The following is an 18,146-nucleotide window of genomic DNA, read 5'->3' on the forward strand; positions in this document are numbered from 1 at the left end:
GACCAGATGGCTTCACTGGTGAATTCTACCTAATTTTCAAAGAGAATTAATTATCAATTTTTCTCAAACTCTTCCAAAAATTAAAAGAAAGGGGAACTCTTGTAAATACACTTTATAAGGCCATTATGCTGTTACCAAAACTAGGAAAGAATGCCAAGAGAGAGAGAAGATAGGAAGAGAGAGATAGATTTTGGAGAGGGGGCAGATTAAAGACCAATATTCCTGATAAATATAGATATAAAAATCCTCAAGAAAATATTAGTAAACTGAATTCAGCAATAGATTAAATGGTTCATACACCATGATCAAGTAGGATTTATTTCATGGATGCAAGTATGTTTCAACATCTGCAAATCAGTTAATGTGATACACCACATTAACAAAATAAAGAATAAAAATCATATGATCACTTCAATAGATGCAGAAAAATATTTGAGTAAATTCAACATCAATTTATGATTAAAAAAAGAGAAAACTCTTAACAAAGAGTATGGAGGGAATGTACCTCAATATAATAAAAACCATACAGGACAAGGCCACAGCGAACATCATTTTCCATGGTGATAAACTGAAAGCATTTCCTCTAAGATCAGAAAAAAGACACGCGTGTCTACTCTCACCACTTTTATTCAACATAGTATTGGAAGCCCTAGCCAGAACAATTAGGAAAGAAAAAGAAATGAGTCATCCAAACTGGAAAGGTAGAAGTAAAATTCACTATTTGCAGATGACTATACTCTATATAGAAGACGCTGATGACTCCATCAAGAAAAGGTAGAACTAAAAAATGAATTCAGACTTAGCAGCCATCTTGGTTATCAGATTGGCCATCACAGTATCACTGTGCTTGTGTTCAAGTGATCATTATTTACTTAATAACAGGGCCAAAAGTTTGGAATAGTGATTCTGGTAATTTGGATATGCCAAAGAGATGTCATAAAGTGTTTCCTTTAAGGGAAAAGGTGACTTAACAAGGAAAAAGAAATTGTAGAACGAAGTTGCTAACACCTATGAGCAGGAATTTCTTGCTCTGCCCTGAGGAGTGGGAGCTGTTTCACAGATGGTACTCTGATCATCAGCAGCTGAACTCCTAAATGTTAAAGTTGCATGGCTGACAGTGTCTTGGTGCTCCAGCCAGGTGTCAGGCCTGAGCCTCTGAGGTGGGAGAGCCGAGTTCAGGACATTAGTCCACCAGAGACTTCCCAGCCCCACATCATATCACACAGCAAAAGCTCTCCCAGAGATCTCCATCTCAATGCTAAGAACCAGCTCCACTCAATGACCAGCAAGCTACAGTGCTGGACACCCTATGCCAAACAACTAGCAAGACAGGAACACAACCCCACCCACTAGAAGAGAGGCTGCCTAAAATCATAACAATGTCACAGACACCTCAATATACACCACAGGATGCGGTCCTACCCACCAGAAAGACAAGATCCAGGCTCATCCACCAGAACACAGGCACCAGTCCCCTCCACTAGGAAGCCTACACAACCCACTGAACTAACCTTAGAAACTTAGCCACTGGGGGTAGACACCAAAACCAAAGTGGACTATGAACCTGCAGCCTGTGAAAAGGAGACTCCAAACACAGTAAGTTCAGCAAAATGAGAAGACAGAGAAACACACAGCAGATGAAGGAACAAGGTAAAAACCCACCAGACTGAACAAATGAAGAAGAAATAGGCAGTCTACCTGAAAAAGAATTCAGAGTAATGATAGTAAATTTCATCCAAAATCATGGAAATAGAATGGAGAACATACAAGAAACGTTTAACAAGAACCTAGAAGAACTAAAGAAAAAACAAACAATGTTAAACAACACAATAAATGAAATTAAAAATTCTCTAGAAGGAATCAATAGTAGAATAACTGAGGCAGAAGAACGGATAAGTGACCTGGAATATAAAACAGTGGAAATAACTACCACAGATCAGAATAAAGAAAAAAGAATGAAAAGAATTGAGGACAGACTCAGAGACCCCTGGGACAACATTAAACACACCAACATTTGAATTATAGGGGTCCCAGAAGAAGAAGAGAATATGAATGGGACTGAGAAAATGCTTGAAGAGATTATAGTTGAAAATGTCCCTAATATGGGAAAGGAAATAATCAAGTCCAGGAAGTGCAGAGTCCCATACAAGATAAATCCAAGGAGAAACATGCCAAGACACATATTAACCAAACTATCAAAAATTAAATACAAAGAAAAAATATTAAAAGCACCAAGGGAAAAACAACAAATAACATACAAGGGAATCCCCATAAGGTTAAAAGCTGAACTTTCATCAGAAACGCTGCAAGCCAGAAGGGAGTGGCAGGACATATTTAAAGCGATGAAGGAGAAAATCCTGCAACCAAGATTACTCTACTCAGCAAGGATCTCATTCAGATTCGATGGAGAAATTAAAAGCTTTACAGACAAGCAAAAGCTAAGAGAATTCAGCACCAGCAAAGCAGATTTACAACAAATGCTAAAGGAACTTCTCTAGGTAGGAAACATAAAAGAAGGAAAAGACCTACAAAAACAAACACCAAACAATTAAGAAAATGATAATAGGAACATACATATTGATAACTACCTTAAATGTAAATGCATTAAATGCTCCAACCAAAAGACATAGGCTGGCTGAATGGATATAAAAACAGGACCCATATATATGCTGTCTACAGGAGACCCACTTCAGACCTAGGGACACATACAGACTGAAAGTGAGGGGATGGAAAAAGATATTCCATGCAAATGTAAATCAAAGGAGAGGTGGAGTAGCAATTCTCATATGAGACAAAATAGACTTTAAAATAAAGACTATTACAAGAGATAAAGAAGGACACTACATAATGATCAAGGGATCAATCCAAGAAGAAGATATAACAATTGTAAATATTTATGCAACCAACACAGGAGCACCTCAATACATAAGGCAAATGCTAACAGCCATAAAAGGGGAAATCGACAGTAACACAATCATAGTAGGGGACTTTAACACCCCCACTTTCACCCATGGACAGATCATCCAAAATGAAAATAAATAAGGAAACATAAGCTTTAAATGATACATTAAACAAGATGGACTTAATTGATATTTATAAGACATTCCACCCCAAAACAACAGAATACACTTTCTTCTCAAGTGCTCTTGGAACATTCTCCAGGATAGATCATAACTTGGGTCACAAATCAAGCCTTGGTAAATTTAAGAAAATTGAAATCGTACCAGGTATCTTTTCCTACCACAGAACTATGAGATTAGATATCAATTACAGGAAAAAAATCTGTAAAAAATATAAACACATGTAGGCTAAACAATAAACTACTAAATAACCAAGAGATCATTGAAGAAATCAAAGAGAAAATAAAAAATACCTAGGAACAAATGACAATGAAAACCTTGTTTGCTGTTGGAGAATTAACTTTTCATATCCCACCAGGTGAGACTTTTTCTGGATCAGGGTCCAGGGGCTCTGGGAGCAGGTGCATGGCACTCTTTCCTTGGTGGTTCTCAATAAAGAGGGACTGATTTGCATTTCTCTAATAATTAGCAATGTTGAGCATCTTTTCATTTGACTTTTGACCATCTGTATGTCTTCTTTGGAGAAATGTCTGTTTAGATCTTCACATTTTTTGATTGGGTTGTTTGTTTTTAGATATTGAGCTGTATGAGCTCTTAGTGTATTTTGGAGATTAATCCCTTGTTGGTTGCATCATTTGCAAATATTTTCTCCCCATTCTGTAGGTTGTCTTTTCATTTAGTTTATGGTTTCCTTTGCTGTGCAAAAGCTTTTAAGTTTAATTATGTCCCATTTGTTTATGTTTGCTTTTATTTGGGATTAACATATTAACATATAGTAACATATATTAATATATATAAAATAGATAACCAACAAATACCTACTGTAAAACACAGGGAACTATACTCATTTTGTAATAACCTATAAGAGAAAAGAATCTGAAAAAAAATATGTATAACTGAATCACTTAACTGTACACCTGAAACTAACACAGCCTTGTAAATGAGTTATACTTCAATAAAAATTTAAAAATTATATTTTATAAACTTAAAATAAATTGTATTTAAAACACATACAATGTAGAGAGACTGAAAATATATTGGGGTTAGGTGTCTATGAGTTGTTAGTTTACTTTTGGTTCTGTCTATATTTAGATTTAATTGTGCCATTCATTATATTGGGTTATGTAGTGTAGCCTAATGTAAAATAAATAAAATAGAGACTTTGGTGCACAGTATCGAATGTGGTACCAGACATATAGTAATCATTAATAAATGTTAATTAATCACACTATTTTAGAAAACTTTATATGTAATTTTGCTCTATTCCTGCCTTTCTAAGTAAATGAGGGTCCTTTAATTTGTCTTTGAGCTACCATAAAAATGGGGACTATATTTTCTGAGCAGATTGACACAAAGAGTAAGTGATTTAAAATAATGCCTTACATGAAAAGATGCTCAACATCACTAATTATTAGAGAAATGCAAATCAAAACTACAATGAGGTATCACCTCACACCAGTCAGAATAGCCATCATCAAAAAATCTACAAACAATAAGTGCTGGAAAGGGTGTGGAGGAAAGGGAACCCTCTTACACTGTTGGTGGGAATGTAAATTGATACAGCCACTACAGAGAACAGTATGGAGGTTCCTTAACAAACTAAAAATAGAGCTACCATATGACCCAGCATTCCCACTCCTGGGCATATACCCAGAGAAAACCATAATTCAAAAAGATACAGGCAACTCAGTGTTCACTGCAGCACTATTTACAATAACCAGTACATGGAAACAATCTAAATGTCCATCAACAGAGGAATGGATAAAGAAGATGTGGTACATATATACAATGGAATATTACTCAGCCATAAAAAGGAACGAAATTGTGTCATTTGCAGAGACGTGGATGGACCTAGAGACTGTCATACAGAGTGAAGTAAGTAAGAAAGAGAAAAACAATTATCATATGTTAATACATATATGCGGAATCTAGAAAAATGGTACAGGTGATCTTATTTGCAAAGCAGAAATAGAGGCACAGACGTAGAGAAAAAAAACATATGGATACCAAGGGGAAAAGGGTGGTGGTGGGATGAATTAGGAGATTAGGATTGACATATATACACTACTATGTATAAAATAGGTAACTAATGAGAACCTACTGTACAGCACAGGGAACTCTACTTGGTCCTTTGTGGTAACCTAAATGGGAAGGAAATCCAGAAAAGAGAGGATATATGTATACACATTCACTTTACTGTACAGCAGAAAATGACTTAACAGTGTAAAGTGACTATACTCCAACAAAATAAAAATAAATAAATCAAATAAAATATCTTTTCTGGAAAAAAAATAAAATAATGCCTGTTCATAGTAAGTATATGACCATATATATTAATTTTAATGCTTTGTACTACACTTTTTATTGTTTTGATAAAATTAATGTTACCCCCTATGGATAAAGAATTATTTTATGTATTTGACCTCAAACTGGTGTCCAAAGTAGACAAGACCAATGAGATATAAACAGTATGTTTTTTAGCATCCTGCATGTACGCGGTCCTACTATAGCCATGTGTGTATTCATTCAACAGCTGCTCCATTTATAAAGATGACACCTTAGTTTGTATCTTTCCTGGACCTCAGTCCTGTGCATTAAGCTGTCCATAAGACATCTCCATTTGGATGCACGCAATCATCTCAAACTCATCATTTCCATATTGGAATTTAAGTACTGCATTATCTATTCAGGGGAAATCATCATCATAAACTAGTTCTAAAGTGAGAGTTTATGAATTATTCTTGACTTTTTCAATAGTTACTTCTACTTCCAATCGTTAACCATGTATTTTAAATCTATTTCCTGTGTATTTTTATAGCAATCCATTTTATTCACTCCATTGCCAGTAATTTAATACAGAATACCATAATCACTTGGCTAGTTTACTGACACAGTCTTCCAATTATCTTTCATCCTTTGTAGTGTACTGATCTCCTTATGCACTAATATATTATCTCATTTTATAATTTGGGTGTTGATTGAATTTTCAAGCATCCATATTTGATTATGTCATTTTCGCATATAAAACTCTTAAAACCTCCTTGCTTTCAGAATAAGCTTTCCTCAACATGGATTGTAAATGTCTATATGACCTACTCCCATTTTCTTCTCCAGCCCCATCTCACACAAGTCCTGATTTTATACTCCAATCTCCAGTGATACTAAATGTCTTATAGTTTCTCAAGAATATGCCAAGCTAGCATTCCCTTTCTCTGGAACTTTTAAATTTTTTATTTAACCACTCTCCTATAACTGTCTAACTTCTGGACACCACCTAAAAGTAGAAGAGAACATAGCTAGGGAGAACATCTGGAAAGTTATGGAAGTAATCTAGGCACGTGGCAAAAATCTGTGGTCTAGAATTTTTTAAAATAAATTTATTTTATTTATTTTATTTTTGACTGCGTAGGGTCTTCATGGCTGTGCATGGGCTTTCTCTAGTTGCTGCGAGTGGGGCTACTCTTCATTGCGGTGCATGGGCTTCTCATTGTGGTGGCTTCCCTTGTTTCAGAGCATGGGCTCTAGGAGCGCAGGCTTCAGTAGTTGTGGCACATGGGCTCAGTAGTTGTGGCTTGTGGGCTCTAGAGCACAGGCTCAGTAGTTTTGGTGCACGGGCTTAGTTGCTCCGTGGCATGTAAAATCTTCCTGGACCAGGGCTCAAACCCGTGTCCCCTGCACTGGCAGGTGGATTCTTAACCACTGCGCCACAAGGGAAGCCCTATAATCTAGAATGTTAACTCCAGAAATGGAAGGGTAAAGATGAATCCTAGTAACATCTCAGTGGAGTGTATTGAAAAGTAATGAATAGATGAACTTCCAAGGAAACATCAAGGTTCTTTGAGAGAACACTGGTGATATTAGAAGAAAAAAGAAAATTGAGATGGGAATCTTCACATGAGTCTCTCCATCTATAAAATGGATATAATTATTTTCTGCTTTACCATTATCCTACAGAGTTATTGTGAAAACAATATGGCAACTGTGAAAGTGCTTTCAATTAACATATATTTCTATACAATTTGAAAAGGCTTTATTTCATGGATTGGCCAGACCACATGGTACTTAGGACTTTGGCATTCTTCTGTGTTCTGTGGAAATCTACATCCAGGATGCAATATCACAGAATATTCGCCTAGAAGCAGAGGGTAACTGCTGCCAGAAAATTTACACACAGTTCCTAAAATACTCCATTTGACACTTTGATCACAAATGATGGTATTTAGGTGCATTCATTGACAAATGGAGTTTCTCTGAGCAAAAGGGTTTTTCTTGTAGGCAACTAAATAGTACTTGGTGCTAAGGTACAGTTCTGCATGGAGCCCTTGAAGCTGGAGTGGAGGAGCAGTTCAACTGCTAATGCCAGCCTACAGAGACAGGAACAGAAAACTCGTGCCAGATTATTCATCTGAGTACTTTTCAGCCAGTTGGGAGAATACAAAAGAAAACAAATATTATGTCATAACTGGGCTCTATATTAAAACACACACACACATACACCAACTATGTGGTAAAAGAGGACAAGGAATCAATTATTTTTTCTGAGGTAAAGATTTTTAGATTGCAAAATGTGCGATTTAGCTTTCTGCATCTGGTGCTTCATTTTTAGGGCCTAAGGTATGCAGTAAAATTTTCAAAACAAATCTTGAGATTTTTCAAACTTTATGTCTGTGAATCAATTTGTTTAAACATTAATTTACAAGAAAAGACATTCACTAGAAGTTTCTTTGGAATCGTCTTTTAGTATCTCAAAATTACTCTTATTTATGTAAAAGATAATTAAAATTATAACTAATAATTAAGTAGATAAAGAGAAGAAAATTAAGACTGTGAAGAAAAATAATCAGAAAGTGATTTTTTTACAACTACCACAATAAAAACTCAGAATGAAAAGTATACCCAAAGTATAACTAAAAGAAGGAAAAATCTCTTTCAAATTCATTTTCTTCTTGTTTCTTTTCTTTCTTTTTTTGAGAAGTAACAGCAGCTTTTAATTGTTGTATGAGAGAAAACTATTTGTAAATTTAAAGTCCAGTTAGTTTTGATAAAGTGAGATCTTTGAGGATATTTTAAAGTATCTATACTTTCTCTATGTCTTATAAAGATATACATAATCTTACACATAAATTATGTAGCTGCTGTATGAATTTATATTTTGCTCCCTTTCTGTAACATGTCTTCCAGGTCAATGTATTTGTGTGTATAAGCGTGCATGGCTGAAATGCCAGATCTCTAATATTTGAAGCAATTTTGCTAAAGAACATGTTTTTAAAGAGTTCAGATATGACCAGATATAGGTAGTTCCAACTGGAATGACAGGTCTTCCACAGGCAATTCATGGAGGTTTCTTTGGCTATAGGAGTTCAAGTACTTCCCATTCTGAAGAAGCTTCTGGTTTATAAAATGCAGATGAATATGGCCATCCAACCCACCTCCCTGAGATGTCCTGAGACAAAAGCAAATCCACATGTGAAAGGTGAAAATACTCTGGGGCGGGGTGGGGGGTGGGGGCAGGAGGAATTAGAAAGATTGCATAAGTCTAATAAGTGTTATGAAATTCAAACACTGAACAGAAATGACTCCCAAGGAATATTTTTTTGTGTACTTGAGAATACAAAATTATCAACCAAACTGATCTGAACGAAATTTGTGAATTAATTTTCTCATTATTTCCAAATATATTTTAGTAACCCATCGATTTGTATGCTGAAGCCATTTAGGTGCCTTGAACTAGAAACTGCAGAGAAGCCATTATAGCAAGCATCTTGATTAGAATCTGTGACATGGTTTGTTGATTTAGTGACACAGATATACCCCAAGTCACACAGTGTCCTTCTGCAACATGATAACTGTGCGTAGGGAATTTTGTCTATTAACTGTTCAAAATTGGGGAAAGGGCTGGACCAACACCAAAAAACTCACCTTCTAAAGTCATTAATTTTATTATAACTCCTTTGAGACTATTTGTATCACTTTCACTGGAGATATGTTTTAATCTTTGCTTTCACACACATTTCACATATTTTTTATTTCACTTTTATGAGATTCACTGGGGTTGACCTCCCTTGTATCCTCATAATGAGTTTCATACTATAGACTTCAAGAAGAGCCTCATCTGCAGTCTTGAATCTTTACCCACATTTCTATAGTTGTTGTCCCCTTATCTTTTATAAATGATTAAGATCATCTCAAAACATAAACTCCTTTTCACTTTTGTGTCCCCTAGAGTGGTTTTAGAAATGGAGAGTACTTCATGACCTCCCTCTTCTGTTTTTTTCCTCTAGAAATTGTGTCAGTTTTCTTCTGAAGAAGTAGCTAAAACATAACACTTTTTTTTCTGGACTCTTATCAACTTCTTTCAGGGCAAATTCTTCATCTTTATCAACTGGACATCATTAATTGTGGAGCATGATGGGCTAAGTCAGTCTTAACCATTGTACCACATCCTGAAATCCAACCTATGTTATCATTTTACTTTATTATGTGAAGTATTTCTGGTCTGGAAAAATTGATTATAATTCTGTGTTTATCTTGGTACTATGGACATTTACCAGTACACCCATTTTCTTTTACTCTATTGTGTCACAGATTACTCTCTTCCTAATCAGTCATTCCTATGGGCATAAAAAATCATGTTTTAAGAGCAGACCTGTTAAAACAAACAAACAAACAAACAAAACACACATGCAACGAAATCTTGACCTCCTGATTCCTCTAGCTAGGATCCCAAGTCCCTGATACGTTTCAACACAAAGCTCTTTAATATCACCTACTCTTCCTGACTCCTCTTCTTTGCCATTCAATCCCTTTCCAGAACACTCCAATGGGACGTTTAATCCCAACGTCTCACTAAAATCTCCCTCACCCAGGCCACCAGTGAACCCGTTATTGTCAGAACCCACGGGTAATATTCTGTCCTCATCTTACCAAAACTCACATACTCATTTGAGTTGATGATCTTATTCCTTTGTTCTAAAAAACATTTTCCTTTCTTGGTTTGTGTGACCCAAACTTTCAACCTCACTGGATGCTCCTTCTCATGATCTTTTTCTATCTCTCTTTTACCTCTTCAATAAATTTTAGGGTGTTCCAGGGCTCTGTCCCCTGACACCATTTATTCTCTATAGTCATAAATGCATATGCTTTATTTTATGCTTGCTTTTGGGAGTCCAGTAAGCATTTCAGAAGTATTTTGACAAGAGCTATTTTTCTCCACATGCCCCGATTGACTCTTCCCACAAGCTTTCATTAATCAAAGTAACTGGCACTTATTTTACACTCAGTTTTTTTGTCTTAAAACCTAGAAGTTATCTTGGATTCATCTATTTCCTTCATATTGTACATCTAATAAATCAGAAAATCCAGGAGGATGTACCTTCATAATATACCCTGAATCTGATCACTTAACATTATTGACACTCCTGCAATCAAAGACATTTATATTTCTTACCTAGAACAGCATAGAAGGTTCCTATTGGTCTCCCTGCCTCCAATATTGCATCATCCTTTCATTCTATCTTTTATTCTATCTTCCACATGTGAAAAGAAACTACCAGAAGTTATAAATAAAGGAAGGCTGGAAAATTAGGCTAATCAGCACAATGGTAACTTAATTCAACACTTTAGGTTTATAGTAATTGTCGAAGAGATTGATAGTTTTCCACCACATCCAAACTGTCCTTTCTCCCACCCAGGATTAAAGACTACATTTTCTTTCACCTTTGGAACTACATGTAACCATGTGACCAAGTACCATTCAAAGTACTGTAAGTAATAATGTCCAGTGGTAATTCTAGAAAGTTCCCTTAAAAAGGATTTCATCCCAGTTTTGTCATCTTGTTATTCCTCCTTCTTCTGGGATCCAGCACCAATTTAAGCATCAGAACATCATCAACCATTTTTCACCATGAAATGACCATGAAAAGAAAAACATGTTATAATGATAGACTTGAAAAATAGGACCTTGTGTCCCCAGTAACACTATGGAGCCACCATATCAGCTATGCAATGTCTACTTTTGCACTTATTTACCCATAAAAGAGAAATAAACTTCCATCTTTTACAAACACTATAATATTCTTGTCATTTTTATCTGAAGCTAAATCTAATTTGGTATAAATTTTCAGTTCTCAGGTATTTTATAAATGCTAATAAACTGTCCATTTTTAAAAAGAGGAAATTAATATAAGGCAAAAATAAAGCCCTGGTTATGAAAAAAATATATTTTAACAGGTTTTCTTTATGTAGGACTTCTCAGAACCTTAAATACTAACAAGCATGTTTAATCTCAAGGAGGATATATATCCCATATTTACCAGTAGATGGTGGAGTCAGGATACATGTTTTCTACAATAGAGTTTTGCAAAAGCTCTTTTATAGTTTACACATTCTATACTAATGTCCATAGATTCTTTTTTTTAACTCTTTGTCACTCTAAATTTTATTTATGTCACCAAATTCTACTCTGTTTGTGAGAAAATATGGTCACTGATACCATGAGACACCCAGATATACTGCTGTGTGAGAAAGGAGCTTGGGGGTGGGGGGGAAATATGTCCAATCTGGATCCAAATAGGAATAGAGAGATAAAAGATTTCCTGTAACAAAGTGCTTCTGATAAATAATCACACTACAGAATCTGCAACATATGAAAAATGGGCATCTGTAGAGAATAAACCAATAATTAGTGCCAATTTTTCCTAATAATAAGACACAGCAAACTAGAGGAAAGGAAAAATGTCAATGCTAAGAAAATAAACTCACAAGTATATAAAAAAAAGGGCATTTTCTGTTTGTTATTTCCTGGTTTGCTTTGGAATATTTCTTTTTTCATGAAATTTATTTTAGCTTGGCATCAGCCTGTGAAAAAGGTGATCTCTCAAACCAGAACATTTTCTCAGGCTTCTCCAGCTGTAAAAATAATGAGTGTGTCTTAGAAAAGAACCAAGTAGTTACCAAATATGACCTCTGAGGATGAACACTCTGGCTGTAGTTTCTTCTCTGGCAATTTTCTAAATACTTAATGACTCTTTATTTCACAATTTCCAACTCTTTTTAGGCTAAGCTCAGTTCAATCAGCAAGAGTATTTACATTTTCAATGCAACTCAACAGTAATTTATACAACATTTAATGTTTTCAGAGCCCTGTATAAGATGTGTAGAGTGTACTGTATAAGAGATTGTGTCCTTGTCCTCGTGGGGTTTATATTCTGATTGGATTGGTTCATATGATATGAAACAGAACGTTTTCTGGACTACCTGAGTGTAAAAACAAGCACTTATAAGTATGAGAGAGAGGGAGAGAGAAAGAGAGAGAGAGACAGAAGGGGGAGAGAGAAGATATCTGGGAGAGAAATAAAGGGAGGATTTAGAGAGCAGGGATTATGGAGAAAATCTCTGAAGTATAAGAAAGATTCATACATCATATTCAGAGAGAACATGTCAAGAAGCAAAGAGTCTCACATAGACACAGACATGGTAACAAGAAAACCAAAAGATACATTTGGGTAGTATAAACTTATATGTTTTACAAGGTCTTGTATTTGGTGAATATTTGATAGAAACAGGATATTTTGTGAAAATAAAATAAGCAACAAAGGCATATTAAAGATTTCCAAGCATATTTATACCTGTGGAACAGGATGATTGTCCTTTTGGAAACTTATAGAATGGAAATGATTGAGAGTAAACTGTAGGCAGAAATTGGAAGTAGAAAGAGGTTGCTGCAGTTGAAAAGTTAGAGAATCACAGGTTGAACTAGGAAGCTAGCAAGAGGGTATAAAAGAACTGTTGAAGGCAAGAAACATTAAAGGCATAGAGTTATAGTATTTGACTTCTGATTTTATGTAATTAAGTGCTGGTTGCTGGGGTTGGATAAAGCACGGCAACATTAGTGGAAGAATCAAGTTTTACTCGGTTATTTGAGAGAAGTAATCAATGTAGTGCACAAAATAACAATATACTTTAAAAAAATTTTTTTAACATCTTTATTGGAGTATAATTGTTTTACAATGTTGTGTTAGTTTCTTCTATATAACAAAGTGAATCAGCTATATGTATACATATATTCCCATATCCCCTCCTTCTTATGTCTCCCTCCCACCCTCCTATCCCACCCCTCTAGGTGGTCACAAAGCACTGAGCTGATGTCCCTGTGCTATGCAGCTGCTTCCCCCTAGCTATCTATTTTACATTTGGTAGTGTATATATGTCCATGCCACTCTCTCACTTCGTCCCGACTTACCCTTCCCCCACCCCGTGTCCTCAAGTCAATTCTCTATGTCTGCATCTTTATCCCTGTCCTGCCCCTAGGTTCATCAGAACAATTTTTTCTTTTTTTCTTTTAGATTCCATATATATGTGTTAGCATACAGTATTTGTTTTCCTCTTTCTGACTTACTTCACTCTGTATGACAGTCTGTAGGTCCATCCACCTCAATACAAATAGCTCAATTTCATTTCTTTTTATGGCTGAATAATATTCCATTGTATATATGTACCACATCTTCTTTATCCATTCATCTGTCGATGGATAATTAGGTTGCTTCTACATCCTGGCTATTGTAAATAGTGCTGCAGTGAACATTTTGGTACATGACTCTTTTTGAATTATGGTTTTCTCAGGGTATATGTCCAGTAGTGGTATTGCTGGGTCATATGGTAGTTCTATTTTTAGTTTTCTAAGGAACTTCCATACTGTTCTCCATAGTGGCTGTATCAATTTACATTCTCACCAACAGTGCAAGAGGGTTCTCTTTTCTCCACACCCTCTCCAGCATTTATTGTTTGTAGATTTTTTAATGATGGTCATTCTGACCAGTGTTAGGTGATACCTCATTGTGGTTTTGACTTGCATTTCTCTAATGATTAGTGATGTTGAGCACCCTTTCATGTGTTTGTTGGTCATCTGTATATCTTCTTTGGAGAAATGTCTATTTAGGTCTTCCACCCATTTTTGGATTGGGTTGTTTGTTTTTTTGATATTGAGCTGCTTGTACATTTTGGAGATTAATCCTTTGTCAGTTGCTTCGTTTGCAAATATTTTCTCCCATTCCGAGGGTTATCTTTTGGTCTTGTTTATGGTTTCCTTTGCTGTGGAAAAGCTTTTAAGTTTCATTAGGTCCCATTTGTTTATTTTTGTTTTTATTTCTGTTTCTCTAGGAGGTGGGTCAAAAAGGATCTTGCTGTGATTTATGTCAAAGAATGTTCTTCCTATGTTTTCCTCTAAGAGTTTTATAGTGTCTGGCCTTACATTTAGGTCTTTAATCCATTCTGAGTTTATTTTTGTGTATGGTGTTAGGAAGTCTTCTAATTTCATTCTTTTACGTGTAGCACCATTTATTGAAGAGGCTGTCTTTTCTCCATTGTATATTCTTGCCTCCTTTATCAAAAATAAGGTGACCTTATATGTGTGGGTTTATCTCTGGGCTTTCTATCCTGTTCCACTGATCTATATTTCTGTTTTTGTGCCAGTACCATACTGTCTTTGAAACAACACAAAAAACACCACAAAACTATACCCATTATGTACACTAAAATGGTTGTCTTTGGGTGGATGGTGAAATGCAGAAGGATATCATGATAAAAGGAAACAAGGAATAAAATATGAAGAAAATTGCATATTTTGATCAGATCTCAAAGGAAAATCTGAGATATTAAACACAAAAATATTCCAACTTGGGGCTTCCCTAGTGGCGCAGTGGTTTAGAGTCTGCCTGCCAATGCAGGGGACACGGGTTCGTGCCCCGGTCCAGGAGGATCCCACATGCCGTGGAGCGGCTGGACCCATGAGCCATGGCTGCTGAGCCTGTGCGTCCGGAGCCTGTGCTCCGCAATGGGAGAGGCCACAACAGTTAGAGGCCCACCTACCGCAAAAAAAAAAAAAAAAAAAAAAGGATTTCAACTTGTTGGAGGGCTATAAACCACACTAAATATACTCTTGGCCATAGTTACCTTATATGATGTGATTATATGCTATTGTATAATATCTTGAGTAAGGGGCATACCATGTATGCCATGAAACCTGCCCCGTGTCCTCTGCATAACCCAAATGAGCACATTTAATATTTATGCACAGAAAACTCTATAGACACCAAACTACTGGAGGTAAGGAAATGCGAGTTGAAGGAAAACAACAAAGTAAAAATAAAAAGGGAGAAGAAAACAAAGCAAAGAAGAGAAAACAGGAGAACATAAGAAAAGAAGAAAATTCGTGGGCGCTGTGATGCCCACGAATGTGGGCACCCAGATCCTCCTTAAAGAAAGGACGAGCCTCAGCAACTGAGAGAGTCAATGCTTTCGAAAAGCAGTCACTGCAGAAGTAAAAACCTGCTTTTCCAGCCCAACTCAAGATGCCTCTGAAGAATCATTCTAGCTCTGGAGTGCCCCACTGGGTTATTAAAGGACATTTTGAGTCCCGCTTCACAGCTTAACTTCTCTCCCTGCCCACTTCTGTTTCCTTTTCATCCCTTCCTCAGATGTTGGTTCTAACTTTTTAATGAATAACTTGCATGTTAAACTCCATCTCAGAGCCTGCTTTTCCAGAAGTCAGCCTGTTACAACATTGCCCATGTATTTTGTCTGCGTAATGAACTATCCACAGACAAGACATTATTCTGTATCCCTCTCTCCTTAAGTAGTATCACACTCACTTGCACAAGCCATAAAGAGAATCAAGAAGATTAATCCTTAACCATGGATCTATTCTAGAACATAAGAATCAAGAATGGCATTTAGTAGGCAGAACTGAGTAAAGAAGAAAAGGCACAAACAGAATAGCAAGATGAATCCTGGGAACAGTGTTGGATGGGGTAGTGGGGAAGGTTCATTAAAGGAGTTGAGAGGTTATATGTTTGTGGTAGGCAGAATAATGTCCTAGGATGTCTAAGTGCTAATCATTGGAACCTGTGACTATATTACCTTTCATGGTAAAAGTGATTTTGCAGATGTGATTCAGTTAGGGACCTTGAGATAGGGAGAGTATCCTGGATGATTCAGATGAGCCTAATATAATTACAATTTTTCTTAAAAGTGGAAGAGGAAGGTAGGTTGGTAGAGTCAGGTGGAAATGTGATGAAAAAATAAAGGAGAGATGCAACATTCCTGGCTATGAAGATGGAGGAAGGTGGCTATAATCCAAGGAATGCTCTTGGTCCACAGAAGCTGAAATAGATGATAGATAGATAGATGATAGATAGATAGATAGATAGATAGATGATAGATAAAATAAAAAAGCAATGAAGGAAATGAATTACCCCTTAGAGTCTCCATAAAGAAACATGGCACTGCTGGCACCTTAATTTTAGCCCAGTGAGACCTGTATCAGACTTTTAATGAAGAGAACAGTAAAACAATAGATATGTGTTATTTTAAGCTACTAGGTTTACGGTAATTTTTCAGCAGCTACATGAAACTAATAGAATGCTGATACCAGCTATATGGCAAGTATGGGCTAGTAGTAAAGGGGCTTTTGATTAAAATTTTTATCTGCCACTCAGAACTGTGAACTTCATCAGATCACATAGTATATCTGTACTCAAGTTTCCCCATCTAGAACCTGAACAAATATAACTACCATATGGAGCTTCTCTGAACCTGAGTGAAACACATGCTGGACACATAGCATGTGTTCAAAAGAATATTGATGAACCCAAGTTCTTGTGTTAATTATGTATAGTATTCCCTTTTATCTCATTTTATTCCTTCCTATGGGGCTCTTGAGCCATGCCCCCATCCTTAGAAGGAACCCCAGAGAAGTGAAATCATAGGGACAGTAAGCCTTCTTTACAACAGTCTTTGGATGTTTAAAGCGCAGGCAAGTTGGGGTCATTGTGAATCCTGATCATGTCTAAGAATATTTATTTTTTCCCAAATAAAAATGAAGGACATGGATAAAGAAGAAAAGAAAATGCAATTTCATATCATCATTATTTGTCTCAATTAGCACTGGCCTTACCACTGAAGAGCATCTAATTCTTTATTAAATTAGGTTGGTATCCATGCTCTTTAACCTCATCTGGCAGCCCAGTGTCTGCAGAGTGGAAACTTGCCAACCAACATCTGGTCTGCATTTGTTTTCCTTAGATTTTTTTACTCTCCTCCACTCCCTTACCCATTCTACCATCCATGCTTTTCTAAAAATAGTAATCTGAATGGATGTAAATATCTCTTAGCATTTTACATTCAAACCTCTAGCCTGTAGTCTGCAAGGAGATCAAAGACACACCTGATTGACCCAGGGAGGTGTCAGAAATAAAACACCTCTATCTACATGTAAAGAGTGTTCAGCACAAATACATTAGAATTATTCTTTCAGTCTGAGAAGAAAGATGTCCTGTAAAATAAAATTTACAATAGGCACTTATCTAATATAATGCATTTTCCTCTAAGGTAAAAGAATGGTCCACATGTCAGGAATAATAAAAATAATAAAATTAACTTGTAAGTAAAAATGTGTCTCAACTCGTACTTGACTTGCTACAGAAAAGTATCTAGTAATTGAGGGACACACCTCTGACTCCCTGAGAAGTCAGAAGAGCAAGGCAGTTACTTGACTCTTTGTCTTAGAGACCTGGTCAACCTTCGGCCATAGTTTGAATTAGTCACATCGTGAAAAGAAAACAATGGGTAAATCTGAAATATTCAGTTTTTTTAAATCACAATTGGAGCAACATCTGGGCTGAGGAAAAGGGAGCTCTTGGGAAATGTGGCTGCTCTGTCAGCACTGCATAATGCAAGAGAAGAATAGGAAACCAGAAGGAATTAGAACTGTTCTACACGTACGTGTCAGAATTCTATTGAAGTCCAACGGGTCTCAGTATTTTAAAAGCTGTATTTCATATGGGGCATTTGTAAATCATGGCTTCTTGGCATGCCAACATGTAAAAGTAAAGTAACTCTTTTCCATCACCCTATCCCTCCATCTGGTCTAATGAAATTAACTTTACACTTATATCCATTAACTCTTAGAATTTATATTTAACTGTGAGGTAGGCAATCCTGATTTAACTGACTCATATCCATGCACGATTTGCTTAGAAATTTCTTTTGTTTTTGAAGTACTTCCTTGTA

Source organism: Mesoplodon mirus (genome assembly GCF_964341445.2).
Source record: "Mesoplodon mirus genome assembly, chromosome: 16".
Lineage (NCBI taxonomy): Eukaryota > Metazoa > Chordata > Mammalia > Artiodactyla > Ziphiidae > Mesoplodon > Mesoplodon mirus.